The sequence below is a fragment of the Nyctibius grandis genome, chromosome Z (assembly GCF_013368605.1).
Source record: "Nyctibius grandis isolate bNycGra1 chromosome Z, bNycGra1.pri, whole genome shotgun sequence".
Taxonomy (NCBI): domain Eukaryota; kingdom Metazoa; phylum Chordata; class Aves; order Nyctibiiformes; family Nyctibiidae; genus Nyctibius; species Nyctibius grandis.
The window spans coordinates 51,118,259-51,145,009 of NC_090695.1; the positions used below are offsets into that span (position 1 = coordinate 51,118,259).

General features: G+C 42.1%; 1 protein-coding gene across 4 annotated transcripts in view; it reads left to right on the forward strand.

The window, feature by feature from the left end:
* Window positions 1-3,192: 3,192 nt before the first annotated feature.
* CSNK1G3 (casein kinase 1 gamma 3) overlaps window positions 3,193-26,751 on the forward strand; it is a 101,779-nt gene continuing 78,220 nt past the window's right edge. For 3 of the 4 annotated variants that reach the window (XM_068422583.1, XM_068422587.1, XM_068422586.1), the window contains exon 1: window positions 3,193-3,423. The gene's annotated coding sequence lies outside the window, so the exon portion shown is untranslated. Of the gene's footprint in view, window positions 3,424-3,741; window positions 3,972-26,751 lie in introns of those variants that run through there. The other variant, XM_068422584.1, reaches the window with a different exon arrangement.

The following is a 26,751-nucleotide window of genomic DNA, read 5'->3' on the forward strand; positions in this document are numbered from 1 at the left end:
AAACGGCGAATCCGGTAAAGGTGGATACGAAAGAGTTTTACCCTCCTTCTTGTCCTCCTTCTCAGCCTCATCCGTAGAGAGATCAATGAGAGGAGCAGGGGGTTTTGGCCAATTCTCCTGTTCAGTGTCTGAATCAATTAGTCCAAATCGAGTTCGTGTTTTAGGGCGCACTACCGGTTCTGATGGATCTGTAGGGCGCACTACCGTTTTTGATGGATCTCTATCTATTTTACTCTCTCCCCGCTCCTCAGCTTTTTTCAGAGCCGTCCGTACCGACGGCTATAAAGGAGCTGCCACCGGTACAGCCACCGGGGCCGTGGGAGGTGTTGGTCCCGCAAACAGTGAGGGGGTAGTAGACGTCTGCGGTCCTAAAGCCATAAAAGCTGAATGTGTGACTTCTCTCTCTGCTTTTATTCCCTTTAACGCTTCACTAACCAGCTTCCATGTAGCAGACAATTTAAAGACTTCCTTATCACCACTTGACACCGCATTCCAGAGAGAGTCACCAATCTTCTCCCATAAAGGCACTTCAAAGACATCATTAAAGGTTGTAAATTGTCCTTTGTCTTTTGCCCAAAGCAGTAACTGCTTTAACACAGCTTCGTCATATTTAATTCCTCTCTCAGAGAGTATATGTTGGAGGAGTTTCACCACTGCCACTTCTGTCTTGGTCAGGGTAGACCCCATTCCTCCCCCAGCTGCCTGGGAAGCCCTACCCAGGTTTTCCTTTGCGAGCAAAACTCGGGCTTACCGCATCTGTTCCTGCCGGTGCGAAAATCCAGTGCCGGGGCAGCACTCTGCAGCTGGCTTCCTCTCATCCCCCTTTCGGTCCGTTGTCCGCTGCTTCTCCGCAGTCTCCGGGCCGAAGAGTCCCTGTCCTGGGCGCCACTTGTCTGTGTTCGCGAGAGGGCACGGAGACACCACACGCAGACCAATATGATCGTTAAGCAGATCTCGTTTATTTACATATCTGAGGGTACATTTATACTATTCTATTGAGGGTACATTTATACTATTCTATTTTTGTACACACTCTGTGTACATGTCATTTCTATTATGATTGGTTAGTATGCTTTGTTCACACACCTCTATATTAGTTCTGATTGGCTTATGCTAAAAAGTTATATCTTGCAGGTGCTGCATTCTTTCTTATTTTTCAGCTTCCCCATATCTTATTTTTCTCATAGCCAAGGTCCTCAACTTCCCCCATATCTTGTTGGTCTCATAGCTAAGGCCCTTGTTCTGTATTATGATTGGCTAGTTCATCACCACCCCATTACCACCCCCTGGACATGCCTGGACATAGCTCGTTCAGTACCTCGTTCCCACCATTGTCCCGTGGGAACCCCACACTTAAGTGTCTGACAGGGTCCTGCAATACTAATTGAAACTAAGTATATGCTCACTCCTCTTCGATGAAACTATCTATCTTGTACAGAGGGGAAACTTTTAATGCAAAAAGCACAAACCTCTCTGCATTGTCCCAACACTGCATCCCATATGATGCTAGAGAAGACCAGGCAAATTGCTGGAAGAAAGTTGGATGTTCTGAAGGTGAATCTGTGCTCCATGTGGTAAGGAAGGAGTTACACATTTCTGTGAATGAATGACGGTGGCATTACTGAGGTCTGCCTTATATATCAGCACACCACACAAAATACTTACCATGAATACAGGACAATTATCAATGCGCTTAAGTTAAAAGATCACAGTTAAACATCAGCAAAATCTTTCTTACTGAGAGTAACAGCCTAGATTGCCTATGGCTTTTTTTTTTTGGCAAAAGTAATTAAATGTCTACCGAGACTGGGAAATGTACAGTTGGGGAAAAGTCTTAAAGTCTCTTGCAGCTACGTTGTTTTTAATTCTTTGTTCTGCAAGGATTTCTAGAAGGTTCTGGAAAGATGTAAACTTTACCTAAAAAAATGTTTTGGGCAAGCAATACTCAAGATCTGTCAAAAGCTCTAACACTTATCCTTTGCATCCTCTCTTCTCCATGTTTATAATGACTGTAGAATAAGCTGTTAATAAACTTCTAAAGCTATTTAAAAAAAAATCCTTTTCCTTAAAGCCTTAAACCCTCAGTGGCCTAAATGCTACTCTCCACTGATCAGAGCACAAGCAGATGGCCTAAAGATCTTTTCTTTTGCACAAATGTGGGCAGAAAGTCTATTATATAGCATTTATAAGTCTACTTTTTTAACATTTACATGGTAGTTCTTGCAGCCATCAAGGGGGAGTGGGGTTCTGATTTCCCCGTTTCCTGCAGACAGAGAGGGAATGCTCGAGGCCTGGGCGAAGCTAGCCGTGTGTAGCCTCACCCACCTGTAGCTACAGTGCCAAACAAGCAGTGTTATCCCTATCAAATGTGAGGACTACAGGAGGGCAATAGCATTTTTGAGAAACTACTAAATGTGAGCAATCCAGTGCTGAAGGATATTGGCGTTTTGGGGACTGGTGCCCAGCAGAGGACTGAGGAGAGCTGTATTTCCAGGCACGCCGCGGCTGTGGTCTGCAACTGACTCAGCCGCGCCTGGGCACAGGGCGATCTCTAGAAGCCAGCCCTGCCCATTTTAAGCAGATACCTTTGACCCTACTAAGGAGAGCGGCAAAGCGCATCAGCTTGCCGAGGCTTGAGGCGCGCAGCTGAGGCGGAGTGGCTCACCGCGCACCGGGCCCGCCTCCTGTGAACAGTATCTCTAAGTTTTGAAGGGAAGCAGCGGGGCTGCGCGGCCGGGGACCGGCAGTCAGAGGCTTCCTGGTGCCCAAAGCGCACCCAAGCGCCGTCCCCCAGCCGGTCCCCTTCGGGCGCTGCCGCCCGCACCCCCCCGGCGCGGGGTGACCATCACCTGCTCCTCAGTGCTGAGGCGGCACCGACCGCCGCGGCCGCGGCTCAGCCCCGCCTCCTAGAGCTGCCTCGCCCAGCCCCTTTCTCATTGGCTACCTCCTCTGCCCACCAGCGAGCCCCGCCCCCTCCCGTGGCCTGGCGTTTGCTTCTCTTCTCCCGAGTGGCCGGCGGGCCCTGTCAATCTCTCGCGCGAAGAGCGAGAGGCGCGGATTGCCCTTGGCCGAAAGCTCCCTCTCACCCCAATCCGAGAGGCCCCACCTATGCGCCCGCCCCCTCCGCATCCGGGCGGAGGCGCGGCCCGCCCGCCCGGGGCTGTGCTGTAGTGGGAAGAGGTGGGCGCTCCGTGTTGCCGCCACTTCCCCTCGGGCTCGGAACACGGCTCCGGCTGCGCCCTCCCCGGCTGGCCCCATCTCGGAGCTCCCGCGGCAGGGCAGGGTTAAGGGAGCAGTGCCCAGAGGTGAAGGGCTTGCCGCTGACTGCCGGCTGGACGCCGAGCCCGAGCCCCTTCCCCGTCGCACGGTGCAGGCGACTCCTTTCAGCTCCCCCGCCGCAGCTTCTGCCGCTCCGCGGAGCCGGTAGGTAGCTGTCCCCGGCCGCCTTTCGTGGCGGCCGCAGGACCCCCTTCGGCCAAGGCCTTCAAGCGGCTCCCTCGCCCTTCCTCCGCTAGCCCGGGGGGGTTGGAGGGGAGTTGAGCCCCCTGCGTCGGCGGCGGTTGCAGGTGATGGCCCCCGGGCGGGGTCGCCTGAGGTGGGGGGAGAGATTCCGCCCGTCCCGGAGCCGGTGCGGGTCTGCGCTGCGCTCCTTACTCCAGGCGGGGGGCGCCGGGTGGGGACTGCGCGCCCCTCCGCGGGTTGAGGCGGGCGGGAGCTGACGCCTTGCAGTGCGGGCCGTGGCGGTGGCGGCAGCGCGGAGTGAGGGGACGCGACCCGCGGCTGGCGGGGAAGGGCCCCTCGCTTTCCTGTGGCTTCTCTCCTGGGTGGCAAAAGCTGTGTCTGTGAGGCCTCCGAGTGCCCTCTCCTGAAAAAGTGCCCTCGGCTTGTTTGGTTTCCTCACTAATCGCTGATGTCGGTGCTGCTGGCGGTGATTAGTCCGATCGAGCATTGAGCTGTTCTTGTAGGAACAAGTAAGTAAATTCGTTTTCCTGTTCTGTAGAAGCAGGTCGCTGGAGTGCGTTTGCACTGGCTTGGTTAGCAGATTAGAAACAAACTGAGCTGCCAGTGCTTTTTTTTTTTTTTTTTTTAAAAAAAAGTTATTTACAAACACACTCTGAATATGGTGGGTTTAAGTTTGATTCATTAAAATCTCAGAGGTGTTTCAGGTGATTTGCCGTGAAACTTTTACTGAGCTTATTTTCAGGCTTCCCTGTTGACTTTGCTGGCAAGCCCTTAATGGGTGTTAAAGTGACGTGCTATGTGCAAAAGGAGTTGGAACATAATCAAAGGTTTTTGCTTAGTGCACTTTGTATGTAAGGTCTTTTGTAAGTACATACATAGTTATAAACATATACTGTGTAAAATTATCCTATATTTTGCTTGTTCTTCAGCACGTTTGTAAGTGAAGCACACTGTTAAGCGTATTAACTGTTGCTACCTGGGTTATGACTAGTTGTAGGGATAAACAACTCATATGCACTGTAGACTCACACCTTCTCTGAACACTAATAAATGTCTAGCAGATGCATTTTATCCTGAGCTGCGCTGGGATGTTAAAATCCAAGATGGGAGTAATGCAGTATTCCTTTTAGAGGGAGAAGATGAGATAGTTTTCTTTGTTAACTACATATTAGATGTGTTCTACTGACCTCAGCATCCTTTTGCAAGTTGCTTTTGAATGGAGAAGTTTCAACAAGTGAAACAGTATTTGCAGTGGAAAAAAGTGCTGGCCTGAAATAGAGAAATTGCCTGGCAAACAGCAGACTAGTTCATCAGCTGAGAATGACTTTCAGCTAATCAAATGAATCTTTTTGTCTTGCTACTGTACTTTTGAATCAAATACTATTTGCTTATAAAATGTTAATTTCAGAATTTAGAATACCAGTTCTGATACAGTGATATGTCACATTTTCTATTTTTTTTTTCTGCGGGATCAAGATAAAGTATTCAAGGTTAGCTAGGAGATTCAGCCTGTTTGTTTGGAAGACTTGCAGGCTCTGTCTTAGTAACCTTTCTGAAGTTGTTCTTCTCCCCCCAAATAAAAGTCACTGAATCTACAAAAGAGTTTTTCCTCATCCAGTTTACTTATGTGCAGTTAACAAGACTGAATTTACTTCCTGTGGTAATTTTTCACTTTTTAATAGTCTCATAACTAGATGAAATACGTTTTTAAAGCTGATGCAGCGTATCAAAACTTAGTATCCCAACTGCATCCACAAAGTGTGTCCTATGAAAACAGGATTGTTTATGCTTCAGTAGTGACTATGCTAAGTTGTTCTGTGATTAGCAGTATCAAAGTTACATGTAATGGCAACATCTTTAGTTTTGTCTTAAAATTGTGTTTTAATAAAATATTAGAAAGTGTCCTGGTGTTTAAGATGAATTTAGTGCAGTTATGACTTAGAGACAACAATAGATTAAATGTAAAGAATAGGGATGTGGCAGTGTCTACTTTTCTGCAGTATCTTGTAATTACAAAAAACAACTTTCTAAAGAACAGGGTACTGATCAGCTGTATTAACTATCTCTAACTTTTCTTATTAAGCCATACCAGCTTAACAGGTTTTTCAATCTGTTGTAAATGAAACATATAGCTACTTCTTGTTCCTTAGGTTTTTCTTCTTACTTTTTGCTGATTGTTTTGGAATGGCATACACAAAAGTAAGAATGCAGTTAAAGGCACGCACAAACCACAGAAAGAGCAAAGTTGTAAAGGAGTTTGGGGTGCTGTTTCTTCACCATTTAAGCTCACTGATTCAACTGGAAACTAATTGCAAGAGTTACCAGTCAATCCTATGTACCCCACCTTCTGTATGAGCAAAAGAGCTGACACAGTGCTTGGGGGAAGAATGGGACAATGCTTTTCAGCAGCAGACTGTGGTTAAATGATCTTAAACTGATCATGATACCTGGGGGTTATTTAGCAATGAAAACGACATGGTGTATTCTCAAGGAGCAACTAATGTACCCTGGAAGAGTAGGCAAAAGCATAAGAATTGTAATGTTATTTGCTTTGCTTCTGGGCCTTTAAAATTCTTTCGGAAGTGTTTTCAGACTTCTTTGTAATTGTTTTCTCTGACCTATTAAAAGGTTAAAAAATAACTTTTATCTAATTGTTGTACGCTTTCTAGAAAGCCTTAATTTGAATTTTTTTTTTTTTTTTTTTGCTATGCAGGCATTTTAATGCTTCCTCAATGCTGCTGCAGAACCAATGCAGTCAAATCAAGCCTGCTGCTGCTCAGCTTGTTTTTCTGAGAGTAGTTCTGAGTAGCCTCCTAGACATTGTCACTGGGGTTCTGGGATTTTGCGGGCTACAGCTGAAACCGTTCAGTGAAGAAGAATGTGTATGTTTAAACTAAATAAATAAAGCAGACTAGTAAGAAAGTAGTTAAAAGCTAGGCTGATGATCACAGATAAAGACTGTAACTGCAACATCTGTCCCTCCCTGTGATGTTAGGTAAGCCACTTATAATTTAATGTCTTCTCTTTGGCAGAGAGAAAGTAGCTGTAGAATTGGTTTGGATTTTGGTTACTTGGAGAGCTTTCTGAAAGCAGTACTTTCAGAGGAAGTTCTGAAACTTTTAGTAGTAAAGTACTCATCTATGTTCAAAAAAATATAGATTAATTTATTTTGATCTGCTTTAGCTCACCTGTTATATTTAGTTCTAGTGTTCAATAGATGATGTGTTCATTACCTTAAATGAATGAGTAGGAGGATTCTAAGAAAAGGCACAGAGAATATTTGTAAATATTAAATATGCAACACTTTCAGAATATTACAAATGTGTTTACCAGTGCATTCTCCTGCGATGTTTATTGAACTGCATTATCCTTCATCTGTTGCATAGAGCATTTTTGTTTGAACACATTTCACTGTAGTTAACCCTCATGCACTCTCCTCTCTCATTCCTTTATCTGGTGTTTTTGAGTATATCTACATGTAAAAACTCAACATACATTTTAGGAAAGCTTTTTAATACAAGATAGATAATATCTGCTTCTGACTGTTCGAAGAGGGGTATTCTATACAAAATAAGTGTTCACTGTAGGTATGGAAAGATGACAAATTTTTTTGCTGTTTGTCTAGTATCCTGTTGCTGCCTTGCACAGTGGAGTTGGGAATGGGAGGAGACATATTGATCAGTCAGAACTGTGTTTGCAAAAACATTTACTCAGATAACTGTAGGTCACAGAAGTTCATGACAGACACACAAGTAAGATTTGCATACATCAAGTAGGTTTATTACATAATCTGACTTCGTGTAGAACATCACTACTGTAATTACAAGTGTTTTCCTATGCTTTGTGATCTTCTGTGTAAGCTTACTAGCCTGTTTAACTTCTAATATACCAAGACTTTTTTAATAACTGTTTTTTACTTAACTAAAATCTGTTAGTAATGTAATATCATTTTCTTAGAAAGGATTTTTTCCCAGATTACATGGATGTAATTGCCTGTGTGGGAATTTATACTCTTCATCAACCACATGTTTAAATTATGTTATTTTCGATTAAGACAGAAGGTGAACTATAACAGTGGAGGAGGTCCTCTTCAGCAGTACAAAATAACAGAGATATTTTATGACAAGCAGTGCCTAGATTCCAGTATGTGGTTTGTCACACTGTCTTGTAGTCTCTGTTTATTCATTGAGTAATTCTTCAGGTGCCATGCTCTTTATTCAGTAAACCATGTATAATAACAGAAAGTAGGTGGAACAGTTTCAAACAGAAGCATAGTTAATGGTGATGTTTGGGTGGCAGTTAGCCTATAGATGTCATTGAGAAAAAGTGTGCTGTCTTTTAAGAGATGCACTAAACCCACTGTGAAACAGCAGTCATTGAAATTACATTGCAGGCTGTTGGGAAGGTCATCCTCTCTGCTAGCAGGTATTTCTTCCCCTGGTCCATTCCTGGCTGTGCAGTTTTGTACCTCCACTCTTGCTCTGCATCTGTCTCTTGTATCTTCCACTGAGTTGATTCCACTTCTGTTCAGTAGCAAGTTACTGTTGAGCGTGTGAACTTTCTACTAGGTTAGTGAGTCTAATGGCTTTACAGAGGTGTTTGAGTGCTGAGGCTGGTCTGAAGTGAGCAACAGGAGCGGCAGGTACCTGTGGCCAGATGCGGCAGAAGAGAGCCATCATGCTGACTCATTATATTGTCTAATTGCATTTTTCAGAACAAAATTTCAGACTTAGATTGTATTGTAGCCTTAAAACTGTTCTCTTTGGTTCAATTTGTCTTTGGGCTTAATGTGCTAATCACCCAGTATATGTTCATCTGTTATGATCGGAAGACTGCATGGGCTGTATTTTTGTAGAATAATACTGTAGTGCTTCAGAAGTACGGGCTTCTTGGCAGATTAGCTTTATGATGCTGGAACTTGTGATTTAGTCCAGGGTAGGACACGCCTTTGCAGCCTAGAAGAAAGTAGTATTTAAAAATTATATTATTATGTATAGAAAAATCTCTTGACTACCTTTCTGTATTTAAGGCACTAAACATCTTCCATTTTAAATCTTTATATTTGGACTTAAATGAAGCAGCTTGCATTTCTATATGTAAAGACATGAAAGACTTTTCATGTTTCAACAACTTTTTAATGTAATGATATAAAGCAATCTTATAAAGGTATTCAGTGTTGCTTTAGAGGAGTTCCACTAGCTTAAAATGACATACATAATTCATTACGGATATTATTGATATTCTTGATGTCAGTTTGAATGTAGATAATGTCCATATAAATACGGATAACTTAAATTCTGTGGTAGTCTTGGGAAGATGAAGTAATATTGTAGAGATTGCAGTCAGGGACATGATTGCTCTAGGGGTCACGGGAGGTATGTTTCACTCTAACCTCGACCACTAGTATTTTCTCACTTGTGCCTTGCAAACACTGAAAACAAAGAAGTTCAGTATAAAGCATTCTTCCTTTCTCTTTCTGTGGAAGATTGCCTCGAACAATTGCTACTCCGTCATTTCTTACATTATTCCAGGAGCACGTTGCTCAATGTATCAGGTTATGAAAGTTTTTACTTCTGCTTAACATTTGCTGCCAGGAGGCTTGAGCATCTCTAAATCTGGAGAGATAACAAATGATGAAACTTGAATTTACAGGTGACAGGAAACGGGCAGAGAAGCTTTACCAACAGACAACAGGAAGACAGAATGGCTAAATTTACTCCTAAGCTTTTGCCAGACTGAGATATAAATGTCTTTGCCTTCCAGAAATGCTCTTTTAATGTTTGCTTTTAATTTTCTGACTTTGAGCTCTAAGTAAAATCTGTTGATTGTACTTGGAATTTTCTTTTGAAAAAAAAGTCCATTTTTTGAGGAAAGAAGTTATTTTTGATCTGCGTTCTCTCATCTGCTGTCAATACAAATGTGGAACTTGTTGGGCAGTTTTAACCAAGCTTAGATCTTTATGCCTCTGAAGATACATACGTTCCTGTAAGCTTGACAAAACCGAATTTAAATACAGTAGGTATTTGTTAAGTATCCACAGTGAAGAAAGAACATTATCTGTTCTGCATGGTAGTAGCTTGAGAGCTGCTCAGCTTGCAACTTGTAGTACTGGGCAAGCAACAGTACATCTCTTCTTTGCTGAGTGAGAAGGTAAGAGCTTTATTGTGGGATGAAACTAGAGGTTTTGCAAAAAAGAGAGCTCAAGATGTAACAGGGAGATGTGGGAATACCCTGGAAATGTGGCAGATACCCAACAAGCTGAAGTTACTGCAGTGAGGCTGTGTGGGAGTTGAACACTAATCTGCAGAGAGCTAAGCTTAGCTAACATCGTTGTTTTTGAGGAACAATTTGCTTAGTCTGAATCTGTCTTAGTCTACTTAAGTAGTAAATTAAGAGCTTACTACACAGTGCCCACATCAAGATATTGACATTTTCTCATTTTAGTGCATGAGAATTTTGTTTTAAATTAAAATTGATGTAGTTAGCTAATTACCATCAAACCTTGGCAAAACTGGTATCAGTAGCATACAAGTTATTTTGTTCTCAGAACTTTTCACTTACACCAGATGTAAGTACGTGCCTCTGGAGATCTGGCCTCAAAAAAAGGACTAATGTTCAATACTACTGGTAACAGATTACTGTCTTACAGGCTCAAATGATGATATGTCAGGCATGATGTCTTACTTTCTAGGCTTGTTTTTCAGGAGTGTAGCATTGTAGGTAATGTCTGATGTGACTGCAGTTGAAAGTTGAAAAATTCCAGAGTTAAAATCATTGAACTTGAATTTGGCTTCCTTCTAAGTTCTTACAGTAGAATATGACCATGTAATTAAAGATAAAGGTGAGGAGGAATTGGTGTCAGTGAATTAAATAGACTTTTCATTTTGAAGACTGCTCTTCACAATCACTGTGGAATGCTAGAGCACACTGTGTACTTTATCCTATCCAGTTCTAACTTGAAAACAGAATTAGTGTCTTTTGGACTCTTAGAAAATGTTTTTTTCCGCATAGTACTGAAGTGCTTCACCATCATGCTTAATTTTGCCTTCAGACATAGTTATGGTGTTAGGTGAAATGTAATGCTATCCTTGCTTTGTTTTCTAACTTTTAGATGTGTTCAACTTTACAGTTTCTTTAGCTTAGCTTTGACCTAATCTATACCTTTCAGTTGTTCTGCTATAACAGTTGAGTGCTGATGGTACAATGCTTGATGTAGAAAACGGAAGCATCCATTATGTAGCATTAGCTAGCTCAGCATTAGCTTTCCATCAGTCTTGGACAGTATAGCCCATTTAAGCATGTAGGGGGGTGGTGCTGGAAAAATGAAAAAACAAATTACTGGAATGCTGCTTAGCCATCAGTTACCTCCTTTCTCTGCTCTTTAATAAATAAGCTTTAATACTGTCATTATTTGATTTTTTTTTTTTAAAATGATTCCTTGTGTTACACCACTCCTTTCTGAAAACTGACTGTCAACTGTTACTCTAAAATGATGATTGCATGCTCCTGCAAGAAGGATGCATGCACAAAAATTTTAACTAAGTAAATGCATTCACTTGCATGGAATCCTAAGTGAAGTTGGTGGGATTTTTGGTGAAAGCCTATAATGAAGTGTGATTTGTGGATTAGGACCAAAATTTTCTTCTAGGTTAGTGAGAAAATATAAATGTTTATGCACTTTATGCAACTGAAGTAGCAGTCTTCAGTTTATCCTTTTAAGTTTACAGAGATGAAGAGATTGCTTGGGTATCTTAGCTGTTATGCAGTTAGTCCAGTCTGTCATTTGGGGAAAAATTGTATTGTGTTAGGGTGACCCTGAGTACTGTACATGTCTTCTGATGTGACAGTATTTTGACCAGAACTGGCAATTGGGTGGTGGAGAAGGCTGCATTATTGTTGGTTAGGTAGTAGTCTTTCAAGTGACAAAAATAAATGTACAGATCAGATAATAAAGTTTGGATATTGATAGCCCTCAGATTTCTTCATGTGACTTAAAACCTTGACAAGAAAAATTACAGTAGCTTAACTAGAATGGACTTTTAAAACAAGCTTCAATAAAGATAAGGTATGTTTTTGCTTAGTTTTTGTAGAGTGGAAGATTTAATTAAAGGTGTTAATAAGTAAAGCTGTTTTTCTGTTAGATTTTGCATATTAAAGAAGGATTATAAGTGGCCATATGCAGTTTGCTGATGAACTTTCCCTAGGCAAATAGCTATATATGTGCAAATTTATTTAAAAGTTCATTTTAGAATCTTGAATTAATTATGTTTGTTGAAAAGAATGTGCAGCGGTTGATACTGTAAGAGGGAAATGTAGCTTTGGATTTTTTTTAATATATAACTTGACAGGAAAACGTGACTTTTTAGAAGGCTTGACTGTGTAAATTTTTATTCAGGAGAAAGCCAGTTGGACTTACCTTGACATTTTCAATTAGGCTACCTATTTGAATGAATCTTGTTTGTATGTGTTTGTGGATTGAGACTGTGTATGTAGACTTGCATTCAATTACATAAAACCTAATGTTCTATGGGGAGAATCTTACAAATCTGTAAAAGTAAACAAAGATTTTTTAAAAAATTCATCATTTTCAGAAATGCTGATAATCTCATTTGCATGGCAAAATTCATAAATTCTGTTCTTGTTTTGCTTTGCAAAACTGTTCTGTAAATATATAATGGGTTGATATTTCAGAAGGTAAAAGCAGAAAAAGACTGGATGCTGCCTGAACAGTACAGTCATCTGAGGTAGTCATAGAAAGTGAACAGAAGAATCTGGGAAAAACTTAGACTTTTAAGTAAAAAAGACAGAAGTGGTTATGTAGACGGTACTTGAGATACAAGCACTGCATTGTTGAAAGTGCTAGTAATGCAAACAAAAATCTAAGTGCACTTGTCATCAGTTAGTTGCCTTGGAGTGCTGAAGAGCACAAATCAAAATAAAAATGTTTTGAGGCCGTGTATACTGGTAAACAAATTGCACAGCTGAGCTTCTGCATGATCTGTTACAGGGAGATTTCATTTGCCTTTGAAATTAGGGTATTATGTTTACTTTCTTAAATAAACACGTGTGTCTTCCGAAGTGTGAAGAGTTTGATCTGCATGTGATCAAGAAATAGTAGTTGCTTTGCTCGTTCTCCCTCTTAGGAAGGATTTCCAACTCATTAACATATTTCATACTTTGTGAAATAAATATAGCAAATATGGAATCTGGTCTTCAGTATTTTGAAAGGCGAGCTGGCTGGGAAAGAATATGAACAGTAGGTTTTTTATGGCCTGAATGTGGATGCTGCTGAAGATCTGATTCACGTGCATCTGCATTTCTTGTGTATCCCCTATGTTTCTCATCTTATTCATGTAGAGACACCAGTCCTCTTACGTGAAACTGAAGTAGTTCATCCTTGTTTCTTGGATTAGTTCACATCTGCTTCGAAATATTATCCTTTTTTGGAAGGGAGAATGGTGTTCATTCAAAGGATTTGCATATTTGTTTTGCTGTGCTTCTAAAGTAGTTGTTTACCTGACTGAAGTCAGAATAACAAGTACATAAGAAATGAGAGAATAAAATGTTCTTAGATGAATAAACTAACATCTGAAAGTGTGATGAATCTTGAGGTGTGCTAGAAGTGGTAGAAAGGAAAAAGCAGATAATACCAAGCTGTATTTTGTTTACATTAAAAGATTTTAAAAAACTAGAAAATTAGTCTCTATTAGACTTGCAAAAGGTAGCCTGAAATTCCCCATGTATATCAAGTGGATTACATTGTTGTGAACAAAATGAGTTACTGCTGAATAAGTTTAATTATGTTGAAGTTACATTTAGAGAACACCTCGTAAGAAATGTAAAATGATAAATGATACAGTAATGAGTAATTTCGATACAGGTTATTGATAGCTGGAGAGAAATTGTGTCAGGAGAAATTTGTTTGGAAATGTGTTTTTTGTTTTTTTCAGAGCTCTTGATATGAGTATGTAGCATCTGTAGAAGTTCTATGTACTGAATATTTCAGCACTCTCATTTTGTGTTTAGTTTTGTCTGAGATGCTAGTGATTGTGCCTTTTTTCTGCTTCTGAAATCTGGAAAATGATGAAGTAATATTCTTAAGTAAAAATCAGATCGTTATGTTTGAGTTGTGCAATGAACCTTTTAACATCTGTTTTTATTTTGGAGTTTGTATATGAAAGTATTTTTCTTTTCAGGCTCAAGTTAGTGATAAAAGGAAACAACCATAAAAGTGGTATGATACCAATATAAGCATCTATTTGTAGGAAAAATAAAGCTATAGACAAATTTATTTGTAATATAAATTGTTGGAATAGCAACTCTACTTTTTTGGGTCACATGAAGATCATGTGAAGGCGTGAATTTCTCTTATTGGACTAAATTGAAAATAATTTATTTTTCATTTTAAGTAAACAATGAATCTTACTAAATCTTATATAAATTTAGAGATATCTTCCACTCAAAGTCTATCCCAAGAGTTTTTCGAGGTTAGAAACTGCTGTCCTAAACTTTCCAGGGCTCTTCAATTGTGAATGTTTTTGGTGTGGATTTGAAATTTGACAGGTGTCCTCTGTTGCATCGAGACATGTATATAAAAATGAATGAAAATTATGTAGTCATCTTAGAGCTGGGCTGGAAAGAACAGCTTAATCTTTCCGTGAGGCATACGAACCATACCAGAAATAGTTGATTAGATATTTGAATTGTATATTGATTACCTCACAATGAAGCTCTCATCTGAGCTTGATTTCAGATTTGTAGTATGAATTGCAGTTTTTCTACTGTTAAATACTTCTAAAGGAGTTTTGCTGAATAAAATTCCATGTTACTCTATCTGTGGTCCAAATGTATTTGTAACATTCAAATGAATATTGGAAATTGAACATGACTGTTCTCCGTCTGAAATAAGGGCTACTTAGTAGGTGAATTATTCCATTAAAAATACATGTAATGTTAGAGGAAGGCTCTTGGAAATCTATGGCAGGGGCACTAGAAACTTTCTCTGCTCTCTTCTAGAAGGTGTGAGAAGTTTGCTGCTAGATTAATGTCAGTGCTGAAAACCATGAGAGCTTGGGAGTAGAAGTATGTGAACAAAGAAGCTTGAGGGGTGAGAAAAACAGCAGATGTATGAAAATGGTGGGAGCCTGGGTGAATTTTTAAATGCCTTGTGCTTAACCGAGACGTATTTCTTTACTGTTTTTCCTTTTGTTTAATGGAATCTTTTCTTTTCCTCTCTAGCTCTTGTGCTACTGTATGCATTTTCTAAAATTAGAGAAAAATGTTAGTATACTGATACTAGCAATGATATAGGATCTTGTAATTAAACTCTGAAAGGCAATGGATACGATACCTAAGGGAGCAGTTATGGTTGCATGTTTCATTTAACCTTGTCACTTCTGGACAGTGAAATATTTTATTCAGCAGCTTTAGTGTTCTCTTAATAGGTGTATTTAAGAATAAACCTGGAACATGAAAAAGGAATGAAGTAGCTAGTAAGTTTTTATTTTAAAGATGACTTGTACATTTGAATGTGAACGTTGTTATGGCATACACCTTGGAATACGTAAACTTGCATGTAATTACAGTGGTGCTGTTGCTGCAGGCTCAGCCATTTGAGAGATATGTGAATAAGGAAGGTGCTTAAATGAGTTAGTCTTTTACATTGCCTTATATAGGGTCCTAGAAAGTCTTTATCGCTGCAGAGTAGCGTTCTTGTTATGTGGCGTATAGTCTTTGGTAGTGTTAATTGGGACGTTTTCAACTGAGATTGAGAGATACGTGTAGATATACGTCTGTAATCTAGGGATGTCCAAAATGTTTTCTAGGTCATTTCTTCCTGTGTGCCAATCCCTGTATTAGAATTTTGAACTTTAGCAACCTGCCACTTTCTGGCGATAACTTGATTTTGACCCTAAAGCAAACTTTGAATGGGATGTTCTTATGTGAGTGTGGCTGTGCAGGAGACTAGAAATACTTGTGTGATAGTAAAACTCAGTGGTGCTTTAAAATTGCCAGCCCAGCTGGTGCTTTGAGAATTTTTTCACCAGTAGATGTGAAAGAAATTGTGTTTGAGTGGGTTCATATGATCTTTGGTGCAACCTAAAGAACTGGCAGTTCTTTCCAGGGCTCTTGAAAAAAGAGAACTTTAATGTGAATATGATTAGAAGATTTGATCAAATTTTTGTGGCCTTATGTAACTATCCTTTTTTTCTTATAACTGGTGTTGTTGCACTGGTCTATTAGGTTTTGAATACTGAATCAAGGAGGAAAAGATTAAGAGGATTTAAAGGAAAATTGCTCCACTGTAGGTTTAGGTAAAGATTGTTTTGCTTCACAGGTTTTCTGTAGCACATATGTTTGCTTAATATATAATGTGTTCTTTTGGGTGATGTGTGAACTTGGAGCAATAGTAGCAAAGCTGTTGAATATACTGAGTGTATAATGAACAGAAGAGAGAATAGAGCCTCAATATGTTTCTCTAACTCGCCCATTTATTCACCATGTATCTAATATTACAGTGTTTTTCTTCAGTGCCTTTAAACAGTTTTCTTTAGATGTTTAGGCAAATACTGTTTAAATATATAACATTCATCAACCATCATCTATTTGATAGAGGGGTGAAGAAAAGGGGGAGTCGAGGGCGCGGCTCTTGGGTGCTGGGCGACGGTCCCAGAGTAACGACACAATCCCAATATGAGTATGGAAGTTCTCCGTTTACTGATTATACGTACAGGATATATATAGACTCTAAGCAGAGAGCACGCTGATCACGCACCAAAGCCCGCGTTTCCATTGGTAAAGCCTTGCTGTCCACGCGTACTAGTAGCATATACGATTGGTCTATAATTTTAGATACACGGAGCGATGAGCACCCCCTCCCCTTTTCCTGTTTCTCTTATCTGTTTGTTACAACTGCCAAGTTCTTGTTTTGTTGCATTTTTGCAGCGTTCAAGGAGAGTCCAAGGTGACTCGCTCCGGGCCTAACTCTTGCTCAGAGCCTGGATTGCTCAGACTGCTCAGAAGCATGAAATCATGCCCTCGCTCACTTAACCAAGCCTCCACAATTCCCCCTTCTTGCTTTTGAGCAAGCCAGGCCTGATTAACAATTTTCGTTACAGATTGCTGCAAGCAGGAAATAAGCAAGGCATTATTAGCAAAATAACCATGATTATAAGCGCTCCCATAATAAGCATTTTTATCAAATCCATCAACCACCCTTCAATTCCAAAACTACCAAGCCAATTATCCACAAACCCATGACGTTCCTGTAATTTGCTCGTCGAGCTCATCAAGTCTCGAATCTGTCTGTGAATGGACTGCGAAGAGTCATTCAAATCCATGCAACACATCCCATCAAAATCCTGACAGCCATGTCCATGCATAAGCAAAAGAAAGTCTATGGCAGCTCTATTTTGCAAAGTTGCATGCCTAACACTATCAACATCATTTGCCAAGGCTCCTAAGACCTTGGAAGTCTCATTGACCCTTTTTCCACTCCAACAAGTTAGCCTTCTTAACTGCGCTATGGCATGCGCCGAAGCAACCCCCGGTGCAAGGAAAGACACGAAGATTGCTTCCGTTTTTGACCATAACTCTACCTCCTCCTGGCAGTCCTCACGAAACGAGGACGTGCTCCGCCTTTGTCTAAGGCGATGTAATTGAGTGTGATTTAATATCAATTTTTGAGAGGGCATTAGTAGGCTTAACTTACCCAATGTACATGGACCTCCTATCTTTTTACTAGGTATACCTGGTCAAGCTCTATCTCCACAAATTAGGAATAGGCCTTTTGGTAGCTTTCTAGGAAATTTAATGTCTGGAATCTGTCACTGAGTGCCTGGGTTTGGTCCTTCCCCCTCTTTTCCATAGGTCCGGTGACACCAGACAGAGTCATTTCTCCATGCTTCACCCCTAGGGGTTACATTTTGTTTCCCAGTGCCATTGTTCCAGTCTGTATAGTTACGACCTTCAGAATAATTAAAAAAGACACAAGCCTCTGCCCCTAGAGTCCCCAATATATCCAGTTCTTGGGGTTCTAGTGGACTGACTGGTAATAAGTCATCCCATACATCCCAACTGTTGATGCATTTTACTGCTGTCTTACACTTTGTTTGTAAAGCCTCACTTCGTCCTGTCAGCACCTCTCTACTCGCTGATCCATTTAGGGGCATCCCCACTAAACAGGTGTGGAAGGGTTGTTCAGGCTGAGCTAAAGAGGCACAAAATTGCGTTTGATTCAGTGTTTTCATTAGTGTAACCCAGATATTGTTACTGCCTTCCCAAGGTGTTTTGGGATGATACACAGTATCATGTGCCACTGCCAACGGTAACAGGATTAAGAGGGACCAGACCAGTAGCTTTTTATCTTTTGGCAGATGTGTTAACAATTGTTCAGTAAAGTCCTATAAGGCCATATACCTCAAAGTATTGAGCTGCAATAGGAACAGTTAGTAATGCAGGATCTGTGGCCACAAGCTTTATAACGAATTTGATCATTCTGAATTCCATTGACCCATTATTGTATACGGAATTTGCCTATCAAACAAAGTGATAATTTGTATTTCCTGATTCAAATCAATACGATGAACGAATTTGGAATGTAGCCTGCTTTCTATTTCTGTAATTAGTTGCTGTACCTCTGTGCTTCACTGTGGTTCGGGTTGCGAGCTGACTGCTTAAGCCTGGCCTTTTTCCAGTTTCCCTGTATTCTGCAGCTGGTTGTTATCAGCTGACCTTGAGCCTTGTACTTGGATCTGTACAGTTTCACAAAATGCCTCAGCTTCTCACAGTAATGATACATCAAAACAGAGTTATCTCTCCCACTCAGCTTCGATTTCTCAAGGCAGTTTTTCTTAAAGTGACCTTCTTGTTTGCATGTATAACAGCAATGAACTATCTTAACTGCCGCCGCAAAAGTTTTTGCTAAATGTTCCATCTGAAATGTGGTGTTTCCTACTTTCCCGCACGCATCCATTAGCTCAGTTAAAGTGGGGTCACGATTCGCCATCCCTGTAATAATTTTCCTGCAGTCCTCATCCGTGTTGTCCCTCGCTAACTGTAGTAACAAAGCTTCTTTTACAATTTTCCAATCTAACAGTTGCCAAATATTTCTTTCCTCAGGACTCGCACCCACAATCACTGGATATGCTTGTGGAATTATAACTCCTTCTAATAACGCATCTCGAATGCTCCCTTTCCATTTCATTCCTTCCCCCCCTTCTCCTGTATTCGCGGGCGGATGCTGACCCTCTCCCTCACCTCCCACATTACCAGATGGACGCAAACCTCCCCCCCCGCCCTGATGTAAAGGTGGAGTAGGGAATTGCAAAGGAGGTTGAGGTGGCCCTAATACTTGTCCCGAACACGGAGGGGGATTTGGGGGAGACAGAGTCACATGTCCCGAGGCGCTGGCTGTATGATGTTGCTGCAATTCCGTCTTTAATTCTTCCAGTCGTCTACCAAGCTCTGTCATGTCAAGTTCGTGTCCATTTCGTGATGATAAGGGTCCTTTAAGTCCTTGTGATTCTGGTACTGTTGGCTCCGTAACTGGAGAATCCGGTAAAGGTGGATATAAAGCAGGTTTACCCTCCTTCTTGTCCTCCTGTTCAGTCTCATCCGAGGAATAATTCCTCTGTCCTGTAAAAGTGTCCATAGTTACACCATGCAAGGGGTCATTTGGATCAGTCATTCTCCGTGTAGCCTCATTGACTGCTCGTTGTGCCCATTCTGACCCCCACAAAAGGAACTGGGTAGGTGTCAGCAACAGTTTCATTAAATTCCGGGAGTCATGTGGGCATAAAAGATCAGCAGAAAAAATCCAGGAAACTATATTCCTTGTAGCGTCTGATTTTACTCCATATTGTGTAACTGCTGCCTTTGCTTGTTGAAGGATTTTCCAATCAATCGGTTCCCAGGTAGCTGCTCCATTCTGCTGTACCACAGGGAATGCTCCTATTCCACCCAAATCAGCTACTGCGCTCCACTGTCCCTCCAGGATGGCATCACGAATCACTCCGCTCCACCTTGGTGCATGTGGTGCAGGTGGGGGTGGGGCACTGTTGGTATTGTCCCTGTTTTGTAATCCTGGAGCAAACGCTCCCGATTGTTGCGGCTGTATCTTTAAATCTTTCAGTCCCTCCGTTAGTTGTTGCAATGCTTTAGCAATGTCCTTTTCTGGGTTCCCACGGTCATGTGGCGGTGGCGTTGCAGACCGTGATGAGTCAGAGGATGAGGGGGGTGGAGGGAATAGTGGGGGCGCGGAAGGAGGGGGCCTGTCTTTCTCTCCTCCCAGACCCAGCAACTGGACAGGGTCAGGAGGAGCCGGCCACTCCTCCCTCTCCTCCTCCTCTTGCACTTCCTTCTTTCTTTCAGTTGAGCTGCTGGCTCTCTGAGCACTAACTTCCTCTTTCTCCTGAACTTCTGCTTTCAGAGTACTGCTGCGTAGCTGCTCAGTGCTAAATCCCGGTTCTATTGCTGCCCGAGCCGCAGCGACAGATGGCTGAATCGGGGCCGACATACCTTTAACCGCTGGTAGCCCAAAAAATCGCACTACAGCCCCAGGAACTTTCACCTTCTTTATAGGGGAGTAGGGACTGTCAGCATCTGAGCTGCTGCACAGGCAACCTCCCTCTCTGCCTTCATGCTTTTAAGAGTCTCTATCACATTCTGCCACAATCTGCTCACTTTCTTCACCTCCTTTCCTTCAGGATCTTTATCAATAGTCTTTTTCCACATCATCTCCCATTTCTTTCCATTCCTCCACAGAGAATACAAGCGCTGTGTCCTTAAAACGCACCCAGCGCTGTCACAGCTTTATCAATTTAATTAGTTGTTTTATCGTTGTCTCATTTCCTCTCTTAGAGAGATAATAATGAGCAACGCGGAGGCATCTTCTATCTCCATAGCTGCCCCCCGTTTTGGTGTCTGTCTGCCGGCACAGCACCAACCAGTGTCTGCTCTACCTTTTCTTTCAAGCAGCACCTATTCCTGGGAGTGGAGTGATCAGCTCTTCCAGTGTCTACTCTGCCTTATAGACTCAAGCAGCACCCTCCCAGCCGTTCTTTCCCAGCACCCTCCAAAAAATTCTGCCTACCACAGTTATGGAATTGAGCTCGCGGCGAGAAGGATGTCCTTTTGCTCCGTGGAAACCATCCTCTGCTACCAGTTGAAGAAAAGGGGGAGTCGAGGGCGCGGCTCTTGGGTGCTGGGCGACGGTCCCAGAGTAACGACACAATCCCAATATGAGTATGGAAGTTCTCCGTTTACTGATTATACGTACAGGATATATATAGACTCTAAGCAGAGAGCACGCTGATCACGCACCAAAGCCCGCGTTTCCATTGGTAAAGCCTTGCTGTCCACGCGTACTAGTAGCATATACGATTGGTCTATAGTTTTAGATACACGGAGCGATGAGCACCCCCTCCCCTTTTCCTGTTTCTCTTATCTGTTTGTTACAACTGCCAAGTTCTTGTTTTGTTGCATTTTTGCAGCGTTCAAGGAGAGTCCAAGGTGACTCGCTCCGGGCCTAACTCTTGCTCAGAGCCTGGATTGCTCAGACTGCTCAGAAGCATGAAATCATGCCCTCGCTCACTTAACCAAGCCTCCACAGAGGGGGAAAAAAATACTGAAGTTTTCTCATAATGAATTCATTTGGAAGTGAGATACTTGCTTAATTTTAATTTCTATATGTCTAGTTCTGTATGTATTCTTAGAGAGTTTTCAGTGTTCTGAGTTCTTCAGGATTATACAACTGCACAACATGAATTTAAATAAAAAATAGTTTGAGTATAGTGGTGAATTGAAGGATCATTTTTATATACACAAACCTGTATAGTTCCATTAAAACTCATTCAGTTGCTCTCTGTATAAAATTTTATGCAGCAGACAGAGTGCAAAACAAACATTTGAAACAGGCTGTATTTTCCGAGTTGGAATCTCCTTGTCTATTAAATAAGCAAGCTTTGTATGCAAATCATCAATGTGTAAAACATATTCTGTAGAGTAAAATTGTCTTTTCAAGGAAGTGGTTATCTGTCTGTTCTCTTCAAATATCACAAAATTGCTCATTTAACATTTAGGCAGTAGAGGTCTTTAGGGAATGGTCCCTTTAGTCCTTGCCTTGGCTTTCCTGAAGAAGTATTTGATCACCTGTTGTAATGCGGAAAGAACATTACTGAAGTTGTGAGGTGAAGTGCACAGAAGTTTGGAAGTGATAATGCATGTAGGTGAATTATAGCATGTTCATTTAATGGAGCAGAGAACTGAGCAAACCTTCCTGAACTGGGAGTAACTGCTGTAGCAGTTTAGCCACACCAATGTTTTGGTGAATCCAAGCTCATAAGTTTTGCCTTTGACTTTTTACACCAAATGTGATAAAGCCAGTACTGGTAGAAATAGTTAATTCTCTGTGGACCCAGCATATGCAGTTGTCCTCACGTGCTTCTTCATTGCAAATGGGGATTTTGTTTTGGGATGGTATTACTATAGTCTCGTGGCTAGTTTGTTTTTATTTGGTTAATTTTGCTGTATGATCTGTATTTTAAGTCATGTGTTGACACGGACCAGTAGCCTGGCTGTCTTTTACGATTGATTTTAATTTATGTTTCTAAAACTGAGCCTGAGATTCCTCTTGCTCTTCTGCAGGTGTTAGGTATATGACTGCTGTCAGTCAGCTGAAGCATGTATCTAGCTATTGTCTTCACTCTTTTTGTCTTCACCACTCCTCTTGCCTTTTTTTTTTGTATTTCTAAGGCAAATACTTGATAAAATGTTGTACACTAACTTCAATATGAAGAAAGTCTAAGTGTTCACCTTATTTTGAATTAGCTGCAGATTATTTTAGTAGGAAATGTTGTAAGAGAACGCTTGTGTCCCGGAGAAACTGTGACAGGAATGCTTATATGTCTTCCTTCTGACACATAGTGTGTGAAACATGTATGGGGCTTCCGATATTTGTTTAGCAGGAATCTTGATAAAAGGTGCTAATTTCAGTTTATATGGAAAAGCATACCCATAATGTAACTGGAACATCTGTTGGTTCGACAGCAGAAGAGGGAAGGGCATAAATTACCATATAATAGATTTGTCCATATAATAGATGCGTTTTTGGAAACTGAAATTTATGTTGTTAATAATGTATTTGGTTTCATGCATTGTTGCCTTAAATTTCAGTAAAACATTCAATAAAGAATTACTTGAACATTATGAGAAAATATTTTTTTTTTTTAGGAAGGAATACAGTAATCAGTTTATTTACTATTTGCTCTTAAGTATTTTATTAGGTTTTATTAGTTTTTTTCCTCCTTTGTGATTTGCTCTCAAAATGCTAGTACCATTTACAAAACTAATCTACTTGATAAATACTGAAGCCTGTTCTCAAGCTTATTTTTATCTCTTGAATCCATTGTAACTTTTCTTTTACTGCATTCTCAGTTTTTAAAATGACATTTGGCAGACAGCTTGCGGTGGGTGTGTGTGCGGACACAAAAGTTTCGGAAGCAGTGGTTCCTTAAATTGAAAAGTATGTGTTAGGCTCTATTTCCTGGAAGCACTTGCTGCTTTAAAAAAGCAGTTACTCACCTATAGTGTTTGGAACTTCACAAACTTGAAAGACATGTGTTGCTTTTGTAAATGCACGGGGTATCTGTGACCGGGTGCTGGCAGGGGGGCTCCAGGGGCCTCTGTGAGGAGAAGCCAGGGCGCCCTGTGCTGGACACCCTGCAGAGCACAGCTGAGCCCAGCAGTGAAATGTGGTGGCGCCTGCGGGGAAACATATTTAAGAAAGGATGAAAAAAGTGAGAGAAACAGACCAGCAGTCACAAAGGTTGGTGAAGAAAGAGGGAGACGAAGTGCTCCAGGCACTGGAGCAGAGATTCCCCTGCAGCCCCTGGAGAAGACCATGGTGATGCAGGTTGTCCCCCTGCAGCCCCTGGAGAAGACCATAGTGATGCAGGTTGTCCCCCTGCAGCGCATGGAGAACCACATTGGAGCAGATATCCACACTGCTGCCTGTGGAGGACCCCACACCACAGCAGGTGGATATGTCCTGAAGGAAGCTGCAACCCCTGGAGAACCCCTGACAGAGCAGGCTTCTGGCAGGAGCTGTGGCCTGTGGAGAAGAGCCCACGCTGGAGCAGGTTTTCTGGCAAGACTTGTGCCCTGTGGGGGACCCATGCTGGAGCAGTCTGTTCCTGAAGGAGGGGCTGGCCACTTGGGAGGAATATAAGTCTGTGGTCAGAGGATGTAGGGAGGCAACTAGGAAAGCTAAGGCCTCCTTGGAATTAAACCTTGCAAGAGAGGTCAAGGACAACAGAAAGGGCTTCTTCAAATACATTGCGGGTAAAACCAACACTAGGCCCACTGATGAATGAGGTGGAGGCCCTGGAGACAGAGGATAAAAAGAAGGCGGAGTTACTGAATGCCTTCTTTGCCTCTGTCTATACTGCTGGAGGCTGTCCTGAGGAGCCCCGGACCCCTGCGGCCCCAGAAGAAGTCAGGATAGAGGAGGAATCTGTCTTGGTAGATGAGGGCTGGGTCAGGGACCAATTAAGCAATCTGGACGTCTGTAAATCCATGGGCCTTGATGGGATGCACCCGCGGGTGCTGAGGGAGCTGGCGGAAGTCATTGCTACGCCACTCTCCATCATCTTTGCTAAGTCGTGGGAAATGGGAGAGGTGCCTGAGGACTGGAGGAAAGCGAATGTCACTCCAGTCTTCAAAAAGGGCAAGAAGGAGGACCCGGGTAACTATAGACTGGTCAGCCTCACCTCCATCCCTGGAAAGGTGATGGAACAACTTGTTCTTGGTGCTGTCTCTAGGCACATCAAGGATAGGGGGATCATTAGGGGCACTCAGCATGGCTTCACCAAGGGGAAGTCATGCTCAACCAACTTGATAGCCTTTTATGAGGACGTAACCCAGTGGATAGATGATGGTAAAGGTGTGGATGTGGTCTATCTCGATTTCAGTAAAGCGTTTGACACTGTCTCCCACAGCATCCTCGCAGCTAAACTGAGGAAGTGTGGTCTGGATGATCGGGTAGTGAGGTGGATTGTGAACTGGCTGAAGGAAAGAAGCCAGAGAGTGGTGGTCAATGGGACAGAGTCCAGTTGGAGGCCTGTGTCTAGCGGAGTCCCTCAAGGGTTGGTACTGGGACCAGTTCTATTCAATATATTCATTAATGACTTGGATGAGGGAATAGAGTGCACTGTCAGCAAGTTCGCTGATGACACAAAACTGGGAGGAGTGGCTGACACACCAGAAGGCTGCGCAGCCATTCAGAGAGACCTGGACAGGCTGGAGAGTTGGGCGGGGAGAAATTTAATGAAATATAACAAGGGCAAGTGTAGAGTCCTGCATCTGGGCAAGAACAACCCCATGTATGAGTACAAGTTGGGGACAGAGCTGTTGGAGACCAGCGTAGGGGAAAGGGACCTGGGGGTCCTAGTGGACAACAGGATGACCATGAGCCAGCAGTGTGCCCTTGTGGCCAAGAAGGCCAATGGCATCCTGGGGTGTATTAGAAGGGGTGTGGTTAGCAGGTCACGAGAGGTTCTCCTCCCCCTCTACTCTGCCCTGGTGAGGCTGCATCTGGAGTATTGTGTCCAGTTCTGGGCCCCTCAGTTCAAGAAGGACAGGGAACTACTAGAGAGAGTCCAGCGCAGAGCCACGAAGATGATTAAGGGAGTGGAACATCTCCCTTATGAGGAGAGGCTGAGGGAGCTGGGTCTCTTTAGCTTAGAGAAGAGGAGACTGAGGGGTGACCTCATTAATGTTTATAAATATGTAAAGGGCAAGTGTCATGAGGATGGAGCCAGGCTCTTCTCAGTGACATCCCTTGAACAGGATAAGGGGCAATGGGTGCAAGCTGGAACACAGGAGGTTCCACATAAATATGAGGAAAAACTTCTTTACAGTGAGGGTGACTGAACACTGGAACAGGCTGCCCAGAGAGGTTGTGGAGTCTCCTTCTCTGGAGACATTCAAAACCTGCCTGGATGCGTTCCTGTGTGATATGGTCTAGGTAATCCTGCTCCGGCAGGAGGATTGGACTAGATGATCTTTCGAGGTCCCTTCCAATCCCTAACATTCTGTGATTCTGTGACTGTGCCCTGTGGTGAGGACCCACACTGTAGCAGTTCTTGAAGGACTGTCTCCTGTGGGAGAGACCTTGTGCTGGAGCAGGGGAACAGCATGAGGAGGAAGGAGCAGTAGACAGGAGATGTTATGGACTGACGACAACCCCCGTTTCCTATCCTCCTGTGCTGTTCGGTGGGTGGGAGGAGGTAGAGGAGTGGGAAGTGAAGGAGTGAAGTTGAGCCTGGGAAGAAAGGGGGTGGGGGAAAGGTGTTTTTAGCTTTGTATTTGTTTCTTACCATCTTACCCTATTTAATTGGCTATAAATTAAATTAATCTTGCCCAAGTCAAGTCTGTTTTGCCTGTGACTGTAATTGGTGAGTGATCTCCCTGTCTTGATTTTGACCCATAAGCTTTTTAGTCTTATTTTCTTCCCATTGTCCTTTGAGGAGGGGGAGGGAGAGAGCGACTGGGTGGTCACCTCACAAAAGATTAAAAAAAAAATTTCTCAGAAATTAGCTCAGTTTTTGAAGCTAATTAAAACTTAACTGTGTAACTTCAGTTTCAGAGCGAAGACGAATTGAAAAATACTGGCAATAGTTTCTTTGACAGGATTCTGTTCCAAATTGGCTGTTTCAGTTAATGCATTAACTTATAAATTGCTTAAAAGAGCATGTGATTTGATATTTAAATGTGCAGTGGTATATAATAAGACATTTTCAGTATCTGAGGCTGTGTATTGAGTAATCAGGAAAAAGATCTCTTGATGAAGACTGTAGTATTAGTGTAAACTGACTTGAAAAAGTCTGTTGCCACTAGCGCCTAATAACTGTTAATAGACTGTTAAATTGTGGAAAAAGGTATTTGGGTGTGCAGATAGGATATTTTTAAAATGAAGATGCTAAACGTATTGCAAATCTTCTTCTCTGGTAACTTGACACTGTGAATGGGTGGGCTTGGTTATGATTTGGACATTCCAAAGTAAAGATCTTCCTGTGATTATAGATGGGTTTAAAAAAATGTATTGTGCAAATTAGTTTCTCACTGGCAAAGCTTCAGTGTCTTGTTAACTACTAGGCTTCATCTGGACAAGCATGCACACAGAGCAGCTAATATACTTTGCATAAATACTAAATAATCTGTCCTTGAGCTCCCAGCTTGGCTTCTCTGGTAGTTTTGTGCTACATGAGCTGAAACAGTGTGAGACTGGAA